The sequence below is a fragment of the Marmota marmota genome, unplaced genomic scaffold, assembly GCF_001458135.2.
Source record: "Marmota marmota marmota unplaced genomic scaffold, marMar, whole genome shotgun sequence".
In the NCBI taxonomy this organism is placed as follows: Eukaryota; Metazoa; Chordata; class Mammalia; order Rodentia; family Sciuridae; genus Marmota; species Marmota marmota.
Genome location: NW_026000068.1, coordinates 27785711 through 27812847, shown reverse-complemented (window position 1 = coordinate 27812847; position 27137 = coordinate 27785711).

Below are 27137 nucleotides of genomic sequence, written 5' to 3'. Positions count from 1 at the left end.
AGATCTTTCATTTTCTGTGTGTCTGTTTTAATTTATAAGTATACTCTAAGCAGAAAATCAAAACGATTAAAAATAGTTCTATTAAAAAAATAGAATATAACGTATTTATGTGTTCTTAGAAATGAACTAAAGCTCTTAGTTTTATGGATATAAAAAAGCTAAAATATGATTATAAAAAGACCATATCTAGGAAACTTAGGTTCTAGCATAAGCCAGGCCAGAACTTCCTAGTGTAAATTTCATGTAAGTACAAAATTAATGAATAGGACATGTGTGGGTTGTAGAAATAACAACAGAATCATTGTAGGAGGTTTCAAATTATCTGGGATTTCTCATTGTTCATGTATCTTCTAGATATGCTGGGAGGAAATGGTAATCTCTCTATACCTATTCTATCAGTGGAAGCAACTGGGTATAAAGAACTAAGTTCCCTTCAATATTAAGCAGGAGAGCATGCATTAAAAGCTAATATATCTCTTTTATGACTAAGGTAAGCCCACTAGGGTGGGGCAGGAAAGAAATCAAATGCTTCTCCACACACTAATTGGGGTCCATTGACTCAAAGAGCAGACAGGCTCCTTGCTAATTGGAAAAAAAAATGTTTTCCCTTTCTCAGTATGGATTTAGACCATAGTTGAAAGATAAGTTAACATCTATCCTTGATAGATGTGCTTACTGTAATAGTTCCATTTGTTAAAGGAAGGATCCCACTAGAGTCACACTGGTAAGAATGTTGATCAGGCATACTAATTACGTACTTTATCATTCATCAATGGGTCTATGTTCTTTGCCAAACTTTGCCCTTGATTAGTGATGGATTTAGTTATCATTTGGGCAAATTTGAAGAAGATACCTGAGTTCACAAAACTTTGACAAAGAAAAATTTATGTGGATTAAAAAAATCATAATAAAATGAATAAGCATATGATGAGCTTATTACATGACAAAATTTCTATAAGTATTTGTGTATAACAATCTATTTAATCTTTAGAAGTTTTCAAAGATGTAGGTACTATTATTATATTCATTTCACAGATAAAGAAATATGTTATAGGCTAATAAGCTGCACTTGGTCATAGGATGGCAAAGCCAGGGTATTTACTCAGTGGTTTGTTTTGCAGCCTGAATCTATACTCCTACAACTCTGCTATATAAAAATAAAATGATGGTCATGCCAACTGATGATGATGATGATCTTCATTAAATGCTCACTGTATACAGGTCCTGGACTAGGTCCTTTGGATACATTAGTTTATTTTGTCCTGATAATAACCTTCTAAGAAAGAACTGAAAGAAAGTCAGGCAAACATATAAATCCAAAGAGTGAAATTCCAACCTGTGAAGAGGACTAGAGATTTTCTGAGGGAATGGGAATGACATTTGGAGGAAATGATCTGAATCAGGAAGTATTGGGAGAAGGTTTAAGTACCTATGAGGGAAGAAAGTGAAGACTGAGGAAGTATCCTCAGAAGGTTCCATTTTTATGGAAGTCCTCAGTATTTAGATTCTTTCCATATTTACACTCATGGAAAAATAAAAGTTGGCTAGAACATTAAGATTTTCATATTTGTATGGAAATTTTCTTCTGAAAATTTCTTTTTTTTTCCTGCTCTGGGGTCCTTTCTTTTTTTTTAATTTTTATTGTTGGTTGTTCAAAACATTACATAGTTCTTGATATATCATATTTCACACTTTGATTCAAGTGGGTTATGAACTCCCATTTTTACCCCGTATACAGATTGCAGAATCACATCAGTTACACATCCATTGATTTACATATTGCCATACTAGTGTCTGTTGTATTCTGCTGCCTTTCCTATCCTCTCTCTACCCCCTTTACTGTCATTCATTTCTCCCCCTTGTATTATTTTTCCCTTTCCCCTCACTTCCTCTTGTATGTAATTTTGTATAACCCTGAGGGTCTCCTTCCATTTCCATGCAATTTCCCTTCTCTCTCCCTTTCTTAACCTTTGCTAAAGAAGGGACACAGTAGTCCATCATGTGGGCCATGATGTGACTTTCTGTGGGTTGTAGGTGGTAGCAAGGTATAGCCCACTGCAGAGCTAGGAGGTATGAAACACAGTCATAATATTAATAAAGAAGCACAGGGAACAGATCAACATTTGTTTTAAAAGACTAGAGAGACAAAGGAAACTTATTGGACATCTTGATTATACTATTAGATGCATGTGTGACACAGTATTTTTGTTAATTAAACCACACAGTATGAGGTGCTAGAGTGAGCTCATCCTGCATTTTTGTTATCTTTAGATATCCAGGCAAAGAAGGGAAAGTACATAATCTTGAAACATTTTCAGAAATTAAATATCTGAGTAGTTTATTAAAAGTTTTCATACATTTTATAGAATTCATTAATTATCAATTATGTATTAAATGAAGATAATATTACCCTACTTACTCCACTAAGTTGAATTTAATTTAGTCTAATTTATTTTATTTTAGTTTTGCTTTGTTGAAAATAAAATGAGATGCTACAGGTTACAGGCTGTATAAATTGCAATGAGGTGAAAATACTTGAGAGACAAATTTTATTGCTTTTTGTTGGTAGATATGGATATAACAAGTTTCCAATCTAAATGCAAGAATTTTCTGATTTGAATCAAGGAGGTTTTGTTTCTGTTAAAAGATAGAATATCACCTAAGCATCAAAATGAAATCAATTAATTGAAATGATATTAGGTCCATAAAGTCAAAAAAAGGCCAGGCTTCATGAAACACAGACCAGGAACCAAAATGTGTAGGAACAAAGATAAATCTCTTCTTTGATCAAAATTCCTTTACTGTCTGCTGCACCCCTTCCTCTGTTTTATTATGTGCAGTATGTACCAGGTCCTTTCGTTATATGATCAAGGTAGACCGAACAATGCCTTTTATATTGAATTACACAGGTCCAGAGGAGATCATTTGATCAGCTCAATTTAGTGGAGATATTATCCCCTGGTGGGAAAATAGAAGTTGGGAAATTAGTTTATAAGGTTATATTGGAATAATTTGGTGTAGAAGAGAAGCAGCACGCAAAAAGACAGAGACAGAGAAAGAGACATACATGGGGGTGGGGTTGGGGTTTATGGACCAAACAAGCCTCTTGACTTATAGCAATATAATCCAAAACTTGTTTCTAAAAGAAATGTTTTATATTTCTCTCTTTAGTTACACACACACACACACACACAGTCATTCATACACATATGGGCTAATGGTCATCAGTGATGGGGCCAAATACATTAAAATGGATGATTTTTTAAAAATTTATTACTTAACCAGTGATGTTCCCTTTGAAGTAGGTATTAGATATCTCATAATGTAGCCTTGGTTTATAATTGCCTTAAAAATAGTAATAACAGCTGCCTATAGTTGATTAAAATTTTGTTCAGCAAGTATTCATTCTATCTCTGTTCATCTCCATGGGAGGAACATATGCTCCTCTCCCATTGATATTGGCCTTGACCATGTGTTCTGCTTTGTAGTGAGATTTTAGCAGACAACTAGCAAGTAGGAGCCTGAGATATATTTGTATGGGTGGTCTCACTCACTTGTGCTTCTGGCTTTGACTATGAGAAGCTCATGCTTTGGGAATCCAATGGTTCAAGGTGATGAAAGACGTGTAGAAAAAATTGAACCCATCCAATATCTTGGAATCAAGCCCAGAGAAGCCTAGGTAAGATGGGCCAAATCCCAGTTGTGTTGTGCACATGTGAGAAAGAAAGAAATGCAAATTACTGAACGTTCATATTGTTGATCCTGATACACATCCTGCTTGCCATGTCCTAGGCATATTATTTCACTTCATTTATTACCCATTTCATATTATTAAACTTAAGTCAGGTTAAATGCTCAGATTTTTTTATATATCTGTTATGGTATAATTTTTTTAATAAAAATTGAAACATTAAACTCATCTGCACTCAGTGAATTGTTATTTACATAGTCACTATGTTTCTTTTTTTTCTTATTTTTAGGTTGACCGAAAGAAATTGTGAGTTCAAACTCTCATTAACATTAATAATTGAGGATTATTGTATTGAAAGCTGAATGTGAATTCAACTCTAATTCTGAATTCTTAATATATAATTTTTTTTTTCAATTTGATTTCAAACACTGAACATTTTATACAGTTAGGGAGAAGGTTAGTAAATCGTGCCAAAGAATACAAAGATGATACACTGAGGAAACTCAATCAATTCTTCTGCAATCCTTTCTCTATATCCTGCTTCTTATTTCCTGTCTTTCTTTAGTGGTCAACAGAATTGTATAGTAGTTGGACATGTATGATCTTCAATGGAACAACTGGTCCAGTAGTCTTATGTTTTATAAATAAATTTAACATGACATTCTGAATAAAACACTCCAAAATCAACTATTTTAAGGAAAATAAGTCCATGGGAAAATTTTACATATACAAATAATATATCTGTAACTGGTTCAATATAACTAAATAATTTTAGGCTATACTGTGCTCAAGTTGCCTTATGAAGAATCACTCCAAAGCACTGTCTAGGTTAGGCAGGTAATTACAAGATTATTTTGATCCAGGGACCTTTGGCATTTGAGCAAGGAGATTTATAATCACAGTTAATGATTTCTCACAGGAAAGTGCTGTGTCCCTAGCAGGCTTCATGTGATGACACTGAATTTTATCTACACCTTAAGCATGGTTCCTTTAAACTACATGTTTGGAAATCTTTGAAGAAAATAATTTGAATTGGTTATTGAGAAAGAAATGTGGATTACCTCATTAAGGAAAAATGAGCCATTTAAAAAAATTTAAACCTGATGTCGAAAGTATAAAAAGTCAATGCAGAGAAATAAACAGCAGAAGTGCATTATGATAAGTATTATTGATAACAGGCATATTCTGTTCTAAACACATTCAGGAGAAGTAAGGTTACTTTCATTTATTCATTTACATGCCCACTCAGCCTCACATAAAGCTATACAGATATATGTGTCTGAAAGATCAATTCTCAACATCTGTGTTTTTCCAACAGTATCTGACCATTAGGGAGCTACAACTCCCTTGTAGTTGCTGGGGAAACAATGACAGAACTCAAGCCAGGAATCAATTAAACTAAGGAGACAGTTCCATATCTTTGTTTTCTGGGAAGAGAACAGGTGTTTAATAATTTACATAAATTATGCAAAATCTAAAGCATTTACAGTAACTAGACACTTAGCAACAGACATGAATGAAGAGGTAAATTGGCTGATGATGTTGGGTATTACAGTGGCGCCTGCTAGCACTGCTGTTGTTATGGGTCTGTCAGCATTTCTATCATAAACACTCTTTTTTAGAGATTTATATTTCAATCCTAAATTCTGTTTTAGTATTTTATTTATTTATTTTTAAGACCACAGTAGACATGGCCATTGTCGAGTTAATACAGCTTATTTGTAAACTAAGAATTTATTGAAATAAGATAATAATGGAATTTGAATATAAGCTCTTTTGTTTACTAATACTCAGAAATGTCTCCAACTGCAGAATGTACTTTAAAGTTCATTTTAAATCTGAAATGTGAATTTGAATATTTGTGTAATATCATGTGAGCTCTATTGGGGATGAAACAAAAATATAGTATCCCAAAGTGTGAAGTTGATAATTTTAATCAATAAAGATATTTTCTGTTTATTTTTTCCTTTTTTATTTTGGAAAATGTTCCATGTGTTTTGTCATATGCTAAGTTCAATAGGGAATAAAAGAATAAAACTCAGAATCTGCCTAAAATAAACAGTCTCTCCAGTAGGAAAATAAAACATAGATACTTCTAACTATAAATGAAAATGTCAGCTGTATATGTAACTACATTTCATGTTGATACAGCAACAGAATGTTGAATTAGTTGTCATAGAAAAAATGTTCTATCACAATACAGTTTCTCCCTTTGTAAAAAACTTTCAATTAGTTGGCCAATATATGAACTTTTCAAGCCCAACATCACAATTAATATATGCGTCTGAATTCTTGCCAGATATGTGGGAACCTTAAGAATCCCTGGGTAAGTACGCTCTTGAGAATAAGACACTTTTTTTCCTGCATGATACCCAAGAGATATAAAATTTCTTTAACATATGTGTTTGAGATGAGTTAAGCATATCTTCTGTGTTCTGCAAATTTAAACTCATTTGGCAAAACTAAAAACCTAGGTAAATCCATTTCTCTACCTATTACCTGAACTTTGGAACTATAAATATTATGTAAGCAATTAACCTTGTTTTAAATTCCTGGCTATGAACCTCAAGAAGGTACACAGCTGGTCATCACACCATCCATCCCAAGTCTCTTCATTTTCCCCATCTGATGACTATTTTCCATTTCTTCTTTCCAGCCTTAGTACCTCCTCATTACCTTTACCTGAAAGGTTTTGCTTGCTGTTTCATTGAGAATATTAAAGCATTCAGACAATAATCACCACCCACCAAAGCCAACCTCCTGTACTACTTCTGCACTTATACACTGCTTTTCCACATTTTCTTACAAATGAAAAACATTATAATCATGTAAGCTAGTCCCTCCTTATGTATGTTAGATTCATATAAACAGTGGTCCCTAGATTCATATACGTATTGATGCCTCAGTATCCACAAGGCCTTGGTTCTCAAATGCCTCTCAGATATCAAAATCTGTGGATGCTCAAGGCCCTTATATAAAATGGCATAGAATTTGTGTATAACCTACATGAATCCTCCTGTATTCTTTAAATCATTTTTAGATTATATATAAATACCTACTACTATGTAAATACCATATAATTGCTATACTGTATTATTTAGGTAACAATGACAAGAAAAAATATGTACTTATTTAATATGGACTCCTTTTTATGAATATTTTCTTTATACAGTTGGTTGAACCCATGGATACAGAACCAATTAATGTGGAGGGCCAACTATTCAATATCCAATCCCTTCAATCCTACTCAAGGTAATAGCTTTAGCAATTCTCCTTTCCAGAGATACATTATCATACTTTCTATAACTCTACTGAAAATGGCATGGTGTGATTCAATTGTGTCACCCAAAAAGCATTTGTTGTGAGCTTAATCTCTAGGACAACAGCATTGGGAGGTGCATCCCCTAGTGAGAAGTATGCAGATTATCTGGGCTACACCTTATAAATGGATTAAAGCCAATAATATAGTAGGGTTTGAGCTACATGTTCAATGTCTGTCCGTCTCACTTTCCTGTCCCACACTGTGAAGGCCCTAGCCAGAGTGGGTCCCTTGATCTTGGACTTCACAGTCTTCACAAATCTAAGAAATAAAACCCTGTTCATTATAAATTGCCCAATAAGAAGTGTTCTGTTATAGCAGCACATAATTTTATGTGTTTGTCTTTGTCCAGAGACATACATGCAAAAAATTATTTTTGCCATTAAATAAAAGTTCAAAATATTTCTTTGGGTTTCTTTTCTGCTTCCAGCTCTTTTTGCAGTAAGAGTAAAGGATTATCTCAAATCACTGCCATCTAGTCCCCCTTTTTAATTCTTTATTAATTATTAATCCACTGAGGCATTGGATCCCACAATTCCATCCAAACTTCTCTCCCGCATGTTCCTAATTGCCCCATTGCCAGTAAATCCAATGGCCAGTTCTTAGTCCTAACTCAAACTCTCAAGGGAATTTCATCTACTTGGTCATCTCCTTCCTGACACCTTCTTCAACTGGCTTTCAGAACACTACAGTCTCTTGGATTTTCTCCTATTTCACTTTGTCATTATTGCTGGTTCTTCTTTTTCCAAATCTTTTCTTGTTGCAGTGGTTGGTACTGATTATCTTCTCTAGGTATCTTCTCTCCTTTGATAATATTTTCTAGTCTTCCAATAAAATCTAGGTATAGGTGATGTCTAAATTTATTTCTCCAGCCCAGACCTCTGTCCGACATTCCAGACTCATATCATATTATTTGATTTTACTATTGTTTTTTTCCAGTAGTTAATTCAAATTCAGCATGTCTGTGAAAATATTTCCTGGTCTTCCTCCTTTATTCAACAGTTCTGGCAGGCTTTCCCATTTCCTTCTACTTGTTCAGGTCAAAAATTATGGAATAATACTCAATTCCTTTATTTTCCTAAATCAACACATAAAAATGTCAGAATATCTGATTGCTCAACTTTCCAAATGTGTTCATCATCTGACGCCCTTTTCCCTTTCTGCTTTAAATATATCCTTTTGCTCTCCCTCTTTCTCACTTTTCTCCAGCTATACTAACCTCCTTGTTGTTCCTAGAAAATTTCAGTAGTTTACCCACATTGGGTCCTTTGCTAGGGCAATTTCTTCAGTTTGGATTTCTCTTTCAATAGTTATTCACGAGTTTATTCCCTCCTGTCCTTTGAACTTTTGCTCAAATTTCACTTTTTTATGGAGCCTATTTAACCCTTAATTAATGCTACAAGGTGGTCCCCACCCTAGCATTCTTTATCTTTTCACTTTCCTCTTTCTTTTAACATAGCACTTGTCATTCTCTAATATGCTATGTGATTGCCACTTTTATTTTGCTTATTGGAAGTCTATTTTCCCCCAACAGAATATAAAATCCACAAGATGAAGGCTTTTGTGGTATTCACTGATATATTTCAAGTTTCTAGATACAATATCAGTCAGACTGTACATGTATGAATAGGTATTTGTTTAAACAATGATGGAATTGACAAATTCACTGGGACCCTGACTGCACTTGGGATTACACATGGTGACACTTGAATGGTCGAGGATGCCAAAAAGCATACTCTGCTCCATGTAGAAAGATTCTTCTGATGAATAAAACCATTGTGGGAGAAAACTAAAACAGGAGACATACCTCTGAGGGAATTACAAGAGCAGAGCCATCCAGCTGTACCCAAAGACAGGAATCTTCAGGGTAAATTGAGATATGAAACTCTGATAATAACTATTTCTATTTCCTTCTCCTCCTTCCCTTCTTTCTTTTTCTCTCCCTTTTTTTCTTTTTCTTCTTTTAATTGTAGATAGATTTCTGTCACTTACATTAAAAGATAATTTAAAAAAAAAGAAAAGGTAAAATCATAACTAGCTTAGAGATATAAAAGTGACCATGGATGAGAGATTTTATTTAAGTCATTAATGAGAAAGTTGCTGATGCGTTACAACCAATTTGAAGGAGAATCCAAAGAACAAACACATTTATAGACTGGGAATATTGAAATGAATGTGTAAATTGAGGTAAAACTAGTCTTTTCTATGATGAGGGAGAAAAATTAATTGAAACCGTACTGGACAGAACAGAATTTGTATGTGCATAGATGATAAATTATTTTGCATTTTTTTAACTTAAAATTTAGAGTTGTAAAATTGCTCTCATAGAATCAGAATCAGATAACCCTCATAGGATCTGTAATAGAAAATGCAGTTCTCTATTGAAGTACACATTTTCCCTACACTTCCAAAATGTCTTAGATTATCTTTCATATTGATAAAGAGGATTAATTTTCCACTAAACACTGTGGATTAACACTTATATTAGTTTCCTATTGATGCTTTAATAAATTATCACAAATTTACTGGCTGTAAATAGCACAGATTTATTATTGTGCAGTCTGAAGGTGAGAATTTCAAAATGGGTATCACCTGACTAAAATGAGGTATTGTATTCTCTAGGGGAAAATCCATCCTGACTTTTTCAGATTCTAAAGGCTACCTGCATTTCTTAGCTCATGGCTCCCTCATCCATCTTCAAAACCAGTAGAAAAGCATTTTCAAATCTCTAATGAACTCTGACCTCCTCTTCTCCCTCTCTCTTCCACTTTTAAAAGATCATCATGATTACATTTGGTTCACCCAGATAATACTAGATAAACTTATTTTAATGTCTACCAATTAGTACATTTAATTTCACCTGTAACCTTAATCCTTCCTTGTTGTGTAACAAACATAATGTACCACAAACTATGGAGATTACGATGTGAATACCTTTGTTGTACATTATTCTGTGTATCACAATATTAGATTTGGAATATTTGATTTTTAGGGGTCTTACCTAGTTAAGATTAGAAATATCAGTTAATTGTGATCATATATAGATTAATTTTAAGCTATTCAAAACTAATTTCTAAAATGAGAAAATAAAATACATAGATTATACTCTCCTTATTTAAGAATAAATCTTGTAATGCATAAATTTTTGTTAATAAAATTTTTGCTTCTGCTACTTAAAGGCCAAACATTTTACTTCCCTTGTACCTTTGAGGTTATACACAAAAAATCATTGCCAAACAGTAATCATTTAACATAACTTTACTTTATCTTTAAAAATATTCTCATTTCTTTAATCTTTAAGCCAAGCTTGTGGCTTGAAATACAAAATAAACCATTTTTTTTCCAGATGGAATTTCCATGAATCATTTCCATTTTTCTTGTATACTGATATAGTGAGATATTTAGTCAAGCACTCCCTGGGAGTTCTAGGAATTTCCTCAGTGTTACCAGAGATAAATGAGTACTACCTTTATTATTCTATAAGTTTCAAGGATCCACAGTTATTGTTCAGCCAATTAGCCTATTATGGTTGGATAAAGACTATATACACTTGTTAAAATCTTTTGTTTCATGTGAAATTGTCTCACAAAAGAAAAAAGAACATGCGATATTCCAAATGAGGTATAGGTTGGACCAGGCAAAGCAGTTTTTTCTTCAAACCCTAATGGTACTCTTAATGGAGACGGATACCCTTCAGCAATTTCTGATTTTTCCAAATCCTAATTGCTAGCCTGAAAGCAAACTATGTATTTTATGATATCTATTACAATTATATGTACTTAAAATCTGCAACATCTGCAACTGAGAGCTTCTCTAAGTATATACAAACAAGTTAAGGGTAAGTGTAATTAAATAAATTTTTTTAAATGAGGAAAAACACAGAAAAGGAACACCATCAGTCCTTTACCATGTATTACTTTATTACTTTAAAAATGTAGTTTTAATAGTTTTTTTGGTCCAAAGCTATTATCTCTTTACCTTAAAGACTAAAAATTAAATATGAAAAAAATGAAATATGAGGATATTTTGTACTTTATTTGTACTGAAGGTTTAGCACTTCGCCCTCTACCTTTCCAACACATGAAAAACATTTTCTGAGAAGTGTATCTGGAATCCCAATTTTTTTCCTTCAGAAAAACTAATGACATTATAAGCATATTAATTAAAACAATTGAAAAAGGAACCAACTTCCAGTATCTATGTCAGTGAGGAAGTAAAGCAATTGCAGAAGAAAACCTCATTTAACAGAATTGCCTTTAAATAGCAAAGTGATCGGGAAACTTGGAATTACCTTGTGTTAGTGCATTAACACTGCCTTCTCTCCTTATTTCCTTTTCTTCTTTATGATTTTATTGTGAAGAATTCTATCAACAGTACTGCTGCAAGAACTTTAAATTTGTAGGCAGTTAGTCCACATCAACTTTTCCAACTTCTCAAATATTTTCTGGAATAAGACCAGATATAAATAAGACCGGATATAACTATAAAATTTATAGTTAATAAATTTTATTAACTATAAAATATGCTTATCTTCTTTTTTAATATTTATTTTTCAGTTGTAGTTGGACACAATACATTTATTTATTTATTTATTTATTTATTTATTTATTTATGTGGTGCTAAGAATCAAACCTTGCCTGTGCTAGGCGAGCGCTCTATGGCTGAGCCACAACCCCAACCCCAAATATGCTTTCCTTCTTGAGTAAGAAAGAATGACAATGAAAATGCAAAACTTTCTTTGAGCTTTTGTCTAAGAAGAGAAAAATAGCAGAATATTTATGTGATTTTTGTAGCATTCTCAAGAATGTATTATGCTCATACTGGTTTATTCTCTACCTCCAAATAGACTTAGGTTTTCCTATATCTATATTTTGGTTAACTTTTGTGTCACGGTGACCAAAATGTCCAACATGAAAAACTTATTTGGGCTCACAGCATCAGAGGTCCTAGTCTGTAGATGGGAAATCCCATTTCTCTGGATCCAAGGTGAAGCATGACATCATGAGGGATGGATGCTCTCCTCATGGCAGCAAAGAAGTGGAGAAATGGGGAAATGGCTGTAGGGAAGGTGCACCTCTCCAGGGGATGTCTCTATTAATCCACTTCGTTCAGCTGCATCCCACCTGCCTACAGTTACCATCTAGTCAGTGGATTCAAATGAGTCAGTGCATTCAAATGCAATCATCTCTCCTCTGAATATTCCTGCACTAACACCAGAGTCTTTGGGGGACACCTCATATCCAAACCATAATAATCTATGTGTTGTATCTGGCTTCTATTCCTTTTATCCCCCTCTCTTTTGTAATTCCACTCATTTTTCTCAAAGTTCAATTTGAATTCTGTCTCCTCTCTGAAGGATGTGTCAGGATGGGCTTCCTCTGTAGCTGAATCCAGGAAAAGTAGGAGAGCAACTAGTTTATTTGGAAAGTGGTCCCAGGCAATAGCAAACAAGTGGGTAGATGAGAAAAGAAAGGTCAAGAAGCTGAGGCAGGGTACCCTAATGAGCAGGACCTTGGTGGGCAACTAAGGTTCAGTTTTTATGGCTAATTTCTGAGAGATTGCAGAGAGTATGCCTTAGAATTTTCGACCTACGTGTGAGCAAACTATGTCTTTCATGCACTAAATCATACCTGCTATATTAGTTGAGAGCTGCTGGGAGGCGGCCCAATCATTAATTCCCCAGTGCATCTGGCTACTCTAGACCCACTTAAGCAGCTATAATGACCAGAGTGGCATTGTTGCTTAAAATATGGAGCTATGGAAGAGTGAATATGGATGCTTGATTCCTGAGGAGAATTAAGCGAAGTACTGTAAACATGTGATTTGTCAACCAATGTTCCCAAACCATATCTCTATGGTTTGGGTTATAGAAACACACACACACACACACACACACACACACACACAAATCCACATTCACATCACTAATCTTCCCAGTTAGTAAGTTCAGAATAGAATAATGGTAATGTCTAGAGCCTTGACTTTGTCAGATTGTCTGGATTCAGAAACCTGTCCAACAGCTGGCACTGTTCTGGACTAGTCATTTAAACTCTGGGCTTTTCGATTACCCACCCATAAAATCTGAATGTTCTACTTTACTTCCAGGGTCATTATGATGATTCTATAAAAATCACACAAAATACACTTGGAAAATTGTAGACATTCTATAAAGCTGACTTCTTTCTTCTGTGTTCTTTATATCCTTTGCTCTTTTCAAAAGTTTATTGCATCATATCTATTCTCACCTTTGGAGGAAAGCATAAACCTAATTCATTGAGGCACATTTCTCCCTGTTGCTTCTTCATCACTACCACTCTTCCCCAACTTCTTTTGTTTATTTTTTCTCTCTCTAATCAAATGGAAAGTTCTATAAGAAAATTTTAACTTGAAAGATGGTAGTAAATCAGTATTTTTCCTCTGTAATTCATCTTTTTACTCCTTTCCTGATCCTTCTACCCCACACAAGTATAATCAATCTCAAGTACACCAACCTCAAAGGGAGACAGAAAATAAATGTTTTATTGACCTTGTGTTTGAAACTCTTCTGGAATCTTCCCTGGGTACAGACTCTTCAGCTCCATAGAGTTCATGTAGTAGGATAGCCTAAGGGCCTTTCTTTGAGGCCCTAATAATATATTAGCTGGAACCTCAAAGTCCCTCTGTGGTAGTAATCAATCTACTAATTTCATGAAAGGAGGATATGTTGGTTGTGTTGACCATGGTTTCTTTGGTATATTTTGCTTACTGTATAATTTACGATTCATGGATTCTTTCTCTTCAGAGAAGTCTATCTCTGTATCCCTGTCTCTTTTCAATAAACCTACTTCTTGCTTGCTATCTCTGGGTCCCGTTCTTCAATTCTTTGCTGAATGGCAACAATGTACCCAGAACTCCTAGACAGTAACAGTCTTTAATATCTTCATTCATATAGAAGGTCAACAGTACCGATTCTGAAGGGTTGCAGCCGCAGTCCAAAGGCAGATACCATGGAAAATGCCCAGCCTAGTACACAACGGTAAGTTCAACACCAACACTAGTTTACTTCCTACCCACTCTTAAGGCTGCTTCTAAAAGATGCAATCCTACCATTTTTAAAGTTAATTAAAATATGGGAAGACAAGAGCATCCCTGTAGGTACAGAAGTATTTTTCTTTGTTTCTTCAAAGCTCCAGTGTTCTCTGGTGAATTTTAGTATAAAAAACAGAGACTTCTGACTGGTAAGCACCATATGCTGTGCTGGCTTTTATTTTATTTTATTTTTCAAAAGATATCTCTTATCACATTAGTGCAAAGCCCATTTCAAAATGCTTCACAGAAACTTTTGCAGTCTATAATGAATTGTTATAAAAAAAAGAAAAAAAAGGTTTAAATGAGCTATTAAAAACAGGGAGTTCATTGAGTGGAATAAAAGCTATCTTTGGAAATAGGGTTTCAATTGAAAAAAAAAATCTACATGGAAGTGTTTACTGGTAAAGCCTGTTTGATTATCCCCACCTGATGTGTCTCACCCTGTGGTCACCACAGGGTAGATTACATAATGTACATGGGTTTTGAAAACATATAATCCATTCTCCTTTGCTGCAGTGCTTGTATTCCATGCTGACACATTCAGCTAAAACCCTGTCTGATATATCAAGCTCTTTATTTTGGCTAACTTGATGGTCTGAGAAAGAAAAAAGGACATCTGTGTCTCCTTTTTTGCTCTCTTGGGTACCTTTTAGAATAATCTCTTTTTCAGTAATGGATAAGAAACTTTAAATATATGTGTGTGTGACACATCTTTTTATCTTTGATAACTATTCTGGAGAATACCCAATTAATAAAAGAGTGTGCTGTATTCTCTCATGAGGAGTGAGGTGTTTGTTCTTATTTATAACAATATCTGATAGCCATCATTCCTAAATTTTTTTTCATTACTCTTTGATTTCATCTCCACATGGATGAAACTTTGTTTTTTTGCAAATCTTACTTTGCCTCAACATTACATCTCTACAGAGACTTAGCAAATCAAGACATTCTGTGACTCATTGTAAAATAAAGGTTTAAAGTTGTAGGATATGTACAGCAGAATCAATTAAATTGCCACTCAGCCAGTCAGAATATATCTGAGCATGTCATTGATTGTTCCAGATAGTGGTAGCATTGATTCAATGTTGGCAGCTCATGCCAATTGGGAAAGTTATGGACCTGGCTGTCAGAGATATGATAGGATCTTACCCAGTGGTTTTGTAGATGTGATAAAAGTTAATAAGCTCATGACAAATAAAAGCTACAGTTTCAAATTAGTTGACTTCAATCGTGGATTTTGAAATACAGTTTATTTTTTGGAGCTGGTAGCAAAAGATCTCCATTCCTCATAGTGCCTTACTTTAAGAACACTTTACCTTGATGTGGTGACTGACTACTGTGGCAGTATGACATACATACAATGATAAAGAAGAAAATAATGCCAGTGGCGCCAGCCTGATCAGGTGCACCAGCCCTGGTGATCTATGGGCCTGAGATGTCACAGGGAGGACACATTCACTTCTGGAATTTTTTCCAAGCATAGAGCAATTGACCCAGGAAGGGAACCTGGCACCATTTATATTTATCAGCAAGGGGAGAGAAAGCACCCCAGGCCTGCCATTTTCACACAGTTAACTTTGCCAAAGTCATTTCCTCAATCTGCTTTGGGAATATGGAAACACCTTAATGACACCTTCTTGGTTTATTATCCTTAGATTATCTAATTTCTTTTCATAAGGACAGTATCTACATAAACAAACTGCTTTTGAAATTTGAGGAAAAGAGGGCTGCTTGTGTTGTTTATTTTATTTGTTATGAAATTTTATTTTTTTCTATTCTCTTTCTACTGACATTGTGTTAGCTTCCACATCCTTCCTATTGGATATAAAGTAAATTGGAGGATAAGTACAGCATTAATTATTTTCTTTGTGTTTCCTTTCCTCCCATTTTTATTCCCTCAAATTAATACAGTATAGAGTGAGTTTCAAAAAGCTGTTCACTGTATAAAATCTATTCTGTCTGGATAGACATAACTTCTCACATTTGAAACTATAAAATGCTTATAAAGGCCTCCACTTTCACAGTTACTGATGCATCCAACAGCCAAGAAATGCTTATTTAAACATTAAGAAGTTCTTGCTTGATGAATATAAATATGATGGACGAATGTTTTAGCCTGGAAATTTAACATTCATTTGTGTGAAAACACTTTTCAGTATTACTTTTTGGAATATTTTATACCCATAGTTAATCATTGCATTTATATCTATAGTCCCTAGAGACTTCATATTATATACTTTGTGAACATTTTTGCAATAAGATCTATTACTTAAATTCAATACTGGACTTTTTTTTGGCATACCCAAGCATAACACAAACAATTTTATTAGCTCCTATGCTTGTATTTCTTGTATAATTTCCATCCAAGTGCAAATTTTATGTGAACTTTTAAAAAAATATATATGAAAAGCTTCAAATTCCTAATTCTTTCCCTTTAGAAAGAGGTTCCATCAATATTCCTTCAAGTTGGAAGAGACAGTATGAGCAGATGGCTGTGGCAAACAGCACATTGCAATTGGGAAGCAGTGTACAGGTACCAGTGAATACGACATTTGGTATTCCATAATAGTCTTTAAAATTAATTTTAAATCAGGCTTCAAAATCATAATAAAGAGCAACTCATATATTATTCATTTCTTTATTCCGAGGGCTAATGTTCAGAGCGTTAAGTACAATATATGATGAAAGAAGGCAAAGGATATGTGATTTTTCAATTAAATACATAAAGTGTGTTTAAAAAACCACTGGCATGACCTTAGTTATTTTTCTAGGATCATGGAATAACTTTTCCAGCACCCTGAAAATGTTAGCCCCAAGGACTACTTAGAATTAAAAGAGAATATAAAGTTGAAGATTGTAAGGGAACTATTTTAGAAGTTTTAATTTTATATTTTATGCAGACTCTAGTTGAATTTTTGAAGGTAATTAGTTGGTCAGATGCCAGAAGTGGTAAATATTTTATACTTGCTCATGGAAACAGGTAGCTAGAATGTCAAATTCGTACACATCATCAAAAAGCAGGCAATTATCATCTATGCTAATGTATAGATGTCTGCCTCTGGGGTTCACAGGTAATCAGAACTTTTATGAAGAGTTCAGCACATATTTCTATTTCTATTTTAAATATTGCTATCTGAATAAAACTTTTGATTTTTCCTCCTTTTTTGTGGCTTGGGGAATGTCACATTATGATGGGAAGGGTGGCTTCTTACAATATTATTCTTTTGGGTTTCAGATTTTCTTAGTGGTTTTGCAATCAGAACATCCTTTAAATTAATAAAAACTTTCCTATGTAAAACTCCAAATTACATTTATTTTTTGCAAAGGAAGGAATTAGGTAAAGCAGAGAAATTATAAAATAAGAAACAGCTCTATAAACATAGGGATTTCAGATGAATTATTCTCACAATATTTATTAAGATCATGTGGCTATTTACTTGATGCATGAGTGTATATTTGCCTTTAAAACAGATCTGAATTGTTTAGGGATTTTTTTTTTTTTGCAACTGTATGGTGTAGTGGGTTTATTTTCTGTACTGGGCATATCTCTTTTAAGGACTCATACAAAATCATATATCAATATGAAATATTTCATAACACAATTGATATGGAGTTCTGTGTCCAGCAGACTTATGCTGAATTCTTTCTTCAGCACCTACCAGTCATAAAACTGGCAACTAGTTATCTAACTTTCATAATAATCATATGCCAAATGGGGAGAAAAGAAATAGAGACCTCACAGTGTTATGAAGTTTATTTAATTATTTGCATACGATTAAGATATTTCAACTACTTTTTATTGTTATACTTTTGTGTTCGTTATTGAAGTTTTAAAATGTTTAAACTTAATTTTGATATTTATAGAAGGTTTAGGTATATAAGGTATTGTGATCAACAATAAAATAATTTATATTTTTCCAACATGACAGCATTTTTGAGGAGTTGTGGCATGGATTATCTTCTTGGACTCTCACAATATCCTCGGAAATAAGGAAAGTCAAAATAACTTGCCTGGTATTGTACAACCTCTTCATGGTACATCAGAGACTTGAATGTACTTCCTGATTATTGCTCCAAAAATTGTTTCACTAGAACCCATTGCCTCACAATGAAAATAAATATTCTCTGCCATGTTATTGAATGTGACAATTCTTCTACATTGTCCTTCTAATTTTCTAAAAATTTCTCATATAATTTTATCATGAGGTCCACTGCAATAAACATTGTTTGTAATGACAGATCACACCTCTGATTCCTATCCTACCAATTCCATCAAATTAAAAACCAACTATATAAGATGGAGTTTAAAGGAAGCCAACATTTATTAGAAGTTTACTCTGTGCAAAGAAATCCTGCTAGGTGCAGTATTGATAAACTTATATTCGTGTGCAGCTTTAAGATTCTAACCATCATGTCCAAGAAAGGAAGCAGGTTTTAGATATCACCAGAAAGAGGTCAATATCTTTATTACTTGATTGCATGTACACATGGGCTCAAGAAGATGTTGCAAAAAATATTTTTCATTTCACACTGCAGTATAGTAGACCTGGGATGAGTGTCTAGGTTACCCACCATAAAGATATTTTTCCTTCTGCTCTCAACACTCTGAGTTCCCTTGGTCTTTTCTCTCTTTCTTCTCTTCAGGAACCAGACTCCCTTCTGGAACCATACAACTATGTTGCTATCGGATAATTATGACAGTGTGTGAACTAGAGCATTTCAGTTTTTTTTTCAAAGAAGAATTAGGGAGGGCAGCAGAATACAACTGACACTAGGATTGCTGTATGTTTACACATGGATGTATAACCAATGTGATCCTGCAATCTGTACACATGGAAAAATGAGAATTCATACCCTATTTGAATCAAATGTATGATATGTCAAGATAATTGTATTGTCTTGAGCAACTAATAAAAAAAGTCAAATTCAAAAAAAAGAAGAATATCTAATTGTCAAATAAACCATTTCATCTAATGATTGCTTCTTAAAGCATGAGTCTATTATTAAACAGAGAAATAAATCTGTTTTAAGCAGTAAATTGTTAAGAATTTAAGAAGATGCATTAAAAAGTTATTACATATGAATCATGTCTCTGTCACTACAAGCTGGGTGATCGTAGCAAGTCACTAATCTCTTCGGGCCTCAGTGCTTTATTTGTAAAGTGCAGATAATAATAAGACCTTGCTCTTGTGGTAGCTGAAAGGGTTATATGAAGGAACACGTATACAACTCAGAGAGGATTATCTGGGGCTTAAAAAAATGCCCAATGTGCTAGAATTATTATATTATGGTTTTTAAATTTTTATGTCTTACCCAAATTTTATTCATTGATAGACTAAGAAGGAAATAAAAGTGTGATGAGAAAGGGAAGCCTAGCCATTACATACATACATTTATTGATTCAGTAAATGAGTAAATCAAATATTTAATATTTTAAATTTTTTTAATCCCTCTCACTCATCAGTCTCACATACACACTGGCACACATACAAGTATAAACTGCACAGCCTTTGTAGATCTCTATGCTAATATGTTTTTTCTCTCTTTCTTTTTTTTAAAAAAAACTTTTTATTATTGCATGACATACAAGTAAAGAGAAGAATGTGAGCAGTCCCCACTACAGTGCTATAGAATTGCAGTAGGCAGAGTGACTAATGCTATCTGGTGTGATGAGTAATGGAAGACATTTGATCTTGATCTTAAAAATGACTAGAGATTTGTTATTTAAGTTGGAAAAGGGCATTTCAAGCTAAAAAAGAGAAGGCAGGATATGTTAAAGTCAGGAATACGAAACGCCTGAATTAAAGAGTGAGAATTACTGTATTATTGTACATAAATTAGTTTTGAGTTCCCTGGAAACTGACTGAAACTAATAGTTGCATGCAGGGATTTATTCAGAAGTACTTTCAGAAGAGCTATCTGCAAGATCATGAAGAAGGCAGAAGTGTTCAACAGATCTCCATCAGTGAGATCAAAATACAAAAATAACTCAGAAGAGGAAATGTTTGTTTGGGCTCATGGTCTCAGAGGTCAGCCAACTCCTTTAGTCTTGTCCTGAGGTGAGGCAGAACATCATGACAGAAATGTAGGCAGAGGAAAGTTGCTTGGCTCATGACAGAAAGGAGGGGGGTGGAGATGATCTCTAGACAAGATATAGTACAAAATCATGCACACAGTGACCTACATCCTTCAGCTATGCCACACCTACTTATAAATACTACCTAGCAGTCCATTTAAATTATTAATCTATCAAATGGATTGATCCACTGCTAGGTTACAGCTCTCAATTCTGAGCATTTCACCTCTGAATATTCCTACATTGCTTTTTCGGGGGGGACATTAAAGATCTGAACCAAAATGGCAAGACTGAGAGACAAGAGAAATTGATCCAAAGAGAATTGCAACTGAGTTCTCCACCCATATGGATCTTTATTGCCTCCAGAATTGTTCTTTATGGAAGTATGAGAACCATATTTTTATGTTTCTGTATCAGCAGTCTTAGCTGTGGACTGTCTTCTGAAAGAGTAAGCTTGGACAAGACATCTTTTATGGTCTATAGCAGGGAACTTGCAGTTAATTCTGTCTCTGTCACAATGACTCACTCTGTTGGAGTAGTGTAAGAGCCTCTATAGACAATATGTGAACAAATAGCTTAGCTATGGTCAATGAAACTTTGCATATTAAAAGAGATGGCCAACCTATGGACCATAGTTTGCCAGCCCCAGGACTATAATAATTCTCACTGAGGGGCTCAGCTCTCAGTCATCTACATTTGATGGTCCCAGCATGTAGGGGATGGGTACTTGACCCTGACAAAGGGATTTAGAGAGAGCACTAAAGAAGCACTACAATGTACCCTTTGCATGTTTCAAATTTACTTGCTTCTTTTGATAAGGACACCTCATCTTTCCATACCATCTATTAAGGCCATCCTGCATTTCCATATTAATTAAAATGCATCAGCTTTTTTTCTAAGCATCCACGACCCATTATCAGAGCATGCTAGCACCATATCACAGGGTTCTTTTCAAGGATTCTCTACTGTGGGAGATAGCTTCTATGACAATAAAGTTTCCCTTATTCAATTTGATGCTTCACTTCCCACTCCTTTCCTTGGTTTGACATCCTGAGAATTCAGTCTAATGCACACTCTCCTGACTCATGTCAGTACCTGGTATCTAGGTAATGCAGCTTCTTTTGTGTTTAATACATTTTTTTTTCCATAGTGGCCCAGAAACTCCCTCACCAAAGCTGTGCTTGGATTTGACTCTAATTATGGGTTTGGTCGCCAGACTTTAAGGGGGGCAAGCTTCAGGGTCCTGAGAAGGATTTAACTCTGACTTTCATGTGAATTATGTATAGGCTGAAACGTGTTCACCACCTACCATGATTTCTTGAGGTGAATTGGTAGGTTTCCCTAGAATCAACCATATCATCATAGCAAGAGGCAGCGGAAATAGCCACTGTTATACAAATATGAAAACAGCCAATCACTCAAATATATGGTCATTGTATTTTCTATTTTGATGCCAGAGTATTAGAAACAGGGAAGTCAGAGGGAAAATACAAATTAAAAGATTTGCATTTAAAGGAGAAGGAAAGGAATCTCAAAAGTTATCAGATTAAGCAAACACTTCTAGCTTCTTCCCAATTAATATTGTTCTTCTTCCTTACTAAAACAATCCTTGTTTTAATTCTAATGAATTGCCACCAAGAGTAGAGACATATTTTCCAGCTTTCTTTGTAGCTATGTTAAGTTACATTACTAAGTTCTGGCTATGAAAGTGATATTTGAATATATGAGAATTGTTTAAAGAATATTGGTAGGGTAAGATAAATTTCTTTTCCTTCCCTTGGATTGGATACCCTTTAAGGGAATCTAATCTTTGGATTTACATTCGTCCCTAGAAATGTGATAATTAGAAAGGGCCTTATATTCAAATTTGGCATTTTATTGTTAGAATATCTCTAAGTTGACATCTTACTATTGCAATATTCTAATATTTTCATTTAATCATGTTTCAGAAACTCTGGACTGCCTATTTATTAACAATATATTTGGGCATGAGAAACAGAGTACATTTTCAGTCTTGATTATAAATTGGCCTTTGGAATTTATGTGTTTAATGTACTGTGTAGTGAATTTCAGATCAAAATCAGTTCAGTCCTAAAATCAGTTTGGACTCTTCCCACACATGGTTATATGAAGACACTCAAAAGGGCATCGAGGGAATGGCCTCAAGAAGGTTGGAATAGTATTGTCTTGTTGGACTGTGGTTCTGCTTTCCTAATGGAATGGAACGATCTTAGGACCCAAGAGTCCTTAGGCTCCGTGGTTAAGATCAATGAGTGAAAATAACAAATACCTTAGGAACAATGTCAGGATACATTGACAATATTTACTCTCAATTCCTGATGTTTTATTTTATATTGATGAAGCTTTGTAAATATAATGCTTCTTGTCTCTTTCCTCCCTCTTTCTCAGCTATCCCAGTGGGAATAGAGTGACATCTGGGGATGGCAGAGGAAAAAGACATACATTGTTCAACCTCTTGCTCTCTCTTTTCTTTTGTGAATGAGCTGCCTGAAGGTCACCTATGTCTTTCTCATTGCTAAATGAGATAGTTCAGCAGTCCTTCTAGTAAGTTAGTCTCACTTGGGAGTTTAGTTTGGGGAAATCCACTTGTCTACAATGTAACAAACTCCCTAGCATAAAATACACATTCAGAAAAATGGGTAACATGTGAATAATATATTGAATTATAAAACAAACACTCAACTATCACCAGATCAGAAAATAGAACATTGCCATAAGCCAGAGCTTCTCTGTCCTTTCTGGATCCATTTTTATTATAGTGAAAGCAAATTAATATAGCTTTGAGATCCAACATGGCGGCGGGTGCGGACAGATCAAGTCTCTGACCTCTTCAGCTGCGCAGGCATAGGGAGTCTTAAACCATCTAAATGCTGTTTGCTCAGGATCACTAGGCAATACTGAGCTAACATGGATCTGGGGCAAACAGTCTGCGCCTCTCAGAACACACACCGAGCCCGGATCGGCTGAATTCAGGCTACCGTTCGCCTGCGTCTCGAAGACAAACCGCTGTGACTCAGCACTAAAGGATCCCGATGAAACAACTGGTCGGCCCTTCTGAACCTGTGGAGGTTAATACCAACCGAGCCTTCATAGGCAGTGGCCACAGAATTGAGACGGGGCTTGGGAGAGCAGGTCAGGACCCACCCGTTGCATCGGTCACCAGGCAAAGGGAACGAACTGTCGCCATTCGCTTGGGATACCACCATGGCAGCCAACTTGTTGGCTACTTTCTCAGACTGATTCTAGCATAAGCTGCATTTGTTCTCCAAAACGAAGTGCTGAGATAAGACTTGATGTTTGTGATGGTTCACAGGAGCTAACACTTGCCAAGGAAAGAGTACTGCAGCAGGATTGGGAAGAGAAAGAAGCTGAACCAAGACAAAGCTCAATAGTCTCAGTCTGGGGCAAGTAAATGAGGTCAAAATGGCCAGGCCTTTAGAGACCTCTCATTTAGTAACCAGGCATGATCTGCTACCCTAAAGAAGGTGTGGCCTTGGGCAACCTCTCTATAGTTGAGATTGACTTTGAATAACTGGGTAGCTAGAGACTATTGGCTGACTGTACTCGCTACAGCGGGGCAGCAGGTCCTTGTTTGAAAGATCTTAGGAGGCAAATGTCCCAGAGCTGCAAAGATGAGAAAGACTTCTGAGTATATGCCTCAGAAGTGGAATTTCTGGGTGATAGAATGTGTGCACATTTCACATTAGCCCATGATGCCAAACTCATTTACAGAGTGGTTGTACCACTTGAACACTAATATTCATTAGTGTGTGTAGGATTTTTCATTGCTTCACTTCTATGTTAACACTTGGGATTGTCTCTCATTTTCATTTGAGCTACTCTGACAAGTCTAAAAGGGTATTCATTTGCATTTCATTATTCATTCACATTTTACTAACTACTAATGAGGTTATGCTGTTTTTCATGTATCTACCAGTCAAGTCGATAACTTGGTAAAGTAGTTTTCCAAGGATTTTGCTCATTAAAAAAAAATCGTATTGTACTATTATATGAACTCCTTGTCAATTATATATGTTGTAAATAATTTTCTCCGTTATGGAGAAATGGGGTATTTGATGAGGAGAAGTTTTACTTTTCACTTATTCCAGTTTATTAGTCCTTTCTTTTTAATGATTCTCATGTTTTCTTTAGAAAGTTACTACCCTAGAATGATAAATATATGCCCTAGTAATATCTGCTAAAGGCATTCTTAATTTTTCTGTAGACTGAAACTTAATAAGAATTCATCTTTGTATATGATGTAACTTATGAGATAGTTTCCAAAATATTTTTTTCTATATAGAACTATTTTTATCCCAGTGTGATTTGCCAAAAAGACTGTGGATAGTGTGCCTGATGGTGTAATGTGTAAATGCATATTCAGAAAAGGCTAGGTTTTGTTGTGGCAGCAAGTAACACCCGAATCTTAGCATCTCAAAACCTTGCCATGTTTGGATTCTTATTTACACTTCCTGTTCATCATGGGTAGGCTTTGTCTGCCACAGTGCTGGTCTCAGGGGCAGAGGCAAAAGAAGGAGGGAAGCATGTACAGGTTCCTAAACATTTTCCTCTAAATGATATTAACTTCTTTAAATTTTTTTTTGTAGTTGTAGATGGACAGAATGCCTTTATTTGTTTATTTTTAATGTGGTGCTGAGGATTGAACCCAGTGCCTCATGCATGCTAGGCAAGCACTCTACCACTGAGATACAGCCCCAGGCCAATATTAACTTCTTCACATTTTTCTTTGACTAAAGTAGTACATGGCCAGCAATTCTACAATTCTATGTCATACTATACTCTTACAGAGAAAGCCAGCAAATTTTGGTGACTACAAACACAGTCCATCATATACCTTTGCCAAACAAACAAACAAACAAAAATAAATGTCAATGGGCCACCTTCTTCACCTACTATTTTTTTCATTCAATCTTTATGCCTATTTCACACAATACTAATATCTGGAACTTCAAATGTCTCAATAATCACACAGTCGTCATCCTACCTTGTTCATCAAAAGTATTGTCCTTTTTGACCATTTGCCCTTGTACTTTTTTTTTAAAAAAATCACTTTTAATGTTTCACAAGGACAAAAATAATGGCTTGAATTTTCAGTGGGATTTGACTAACTTTGGTCTTGTGAAGGGAATTAATTATTCGTTGTTCCTCCAATCTGGGGAAAAATAATGGAAAAATCTAACCTACCTAAAGTCACTACATTTAAAGTATGTGTATTATGTATTAGAAAATAAACTGGGCAGTGTCCTAAGTACTGGATTTATAATGAATATGGGACTTATCCCTCTTGGAGCTCAAGGATGGAGGGAAAAGTTGTAGAAGTTTATAAGACTCATTACAAATACAGGATTTGATGGCAGAATATAACATTGATTTATTTGTTTCAAATAAATATTATTGAACATGTACTCAATTCATTTTGTTGGGTACTGTAGGATCAGAGTTGAATTCTGAACTTTAGGAAGCACCTAATATAAACTACGCAGTGATAAATGCAACAGATGCATTTTAAAAAATAAAAGGGAAATATTGCTTCCTGTTAATGAAATTAAAAAAAAAAAATCCTAGGAGGAACCAAGATTTGATGAGAGTCCATAAAGCAAAACTAAGAAAAGGCCAGGGCCCGTGGCTCATGCCTGTAATTCCAGTGGCTCTGGAGGCTGAGGCAGGAGGATCACGAGTTCAAAGCCAGCCTCAGCAAAAGTGAGGGACTAAGGAACTCAGTGAGACCCTGTCTCTAAATAAAATACAAAATAGGGCTGGGGATGTGGCTCAGTGGTCGAGTGCTCTTAAGTTCAATCCCTGGTACTAAAAATAAATAAATAAGAAAGAAATGTGTGGAAGGTATTCAAAGCCTCACAGATTCATGAGGACTTGATTCATGCATTTTCTTGAGGAGTTGTGTATTAAAAGGATTGTTCCTTTAAATTTTGAAATATATTTCTATTTAAAGGAACAAATTCTAGAAAAGTAAAAAGTGTAACAGCTGTATTTATAATAATGAGTACAAATTTATAAAAGGATACATAATTAGGCATTCAAAGTTTTTTCACTGGTTTTCAACTCACCCATTCAGAGAAAATCATTATGAGTGAAGTATAAGTTTCAACATTTTACAGAGCATTTTTATTTTTACTTTCATTTATTTACTTTTTGCTATGGGAATTAATTACAAAACCTTATATTACTGGAACATTAAAGGCAAGCTTTCTAAATATGTAAGTAAAAAAATTCCAAGTTATGTTTCCCCTAGTAACTGTAATGAATTTCTTTGTGTAAATAATAAAGCAATAATACTAGTATGATGCACCATTGTGCAAAATAAATATAAATGGTGACTTACAGTCATTGTATAGTAAATATCATTGCAGTCAAAAAATCTGGTGTATTTTAAAAGTACTGACTTGTGATTTGATCCCCAGCCCTACCAAAAAAAATTGTCTATTTATCAATCATTTTTTAATTTCAATATCACCTCAGTAGTTTCTATGTGTTTCTGATATTTCATATACTACAAAGTATTTATACAATCATTTGGCCACTTATCTAAAAATAATTTTAGGGAGAATAAAATCAATTTTTCAATTGGTCGTATTGTTAGGAATTTGGGTTTGTATTTGAGGTGTATCTGTTGATAGCTCTCTTTAAAGAACAGAAACTAAAACTGACTTGACTCAAAATCATAGTCTTCTGCACTTTGGAGGCAGATGGAGTCAAGTTGTTTGATAATATTTAGTTTAGAGATTTAGTTTCTCCACTTAGCAATAGTACTGTAGTTAGTTTTACAGCTGTACTTGTCATAGCTATGCTGGCCAAATATTTTGGCAATGTTTTCTTTGGTTTTAATAGGAAGTAGCAAGAGATTTTTAGAAAATTCAATAAAATAAATGTCCTTATTAACAGGCAGAATCCAAAATAAAATATATGGTCTGGTCTGGTGTTCA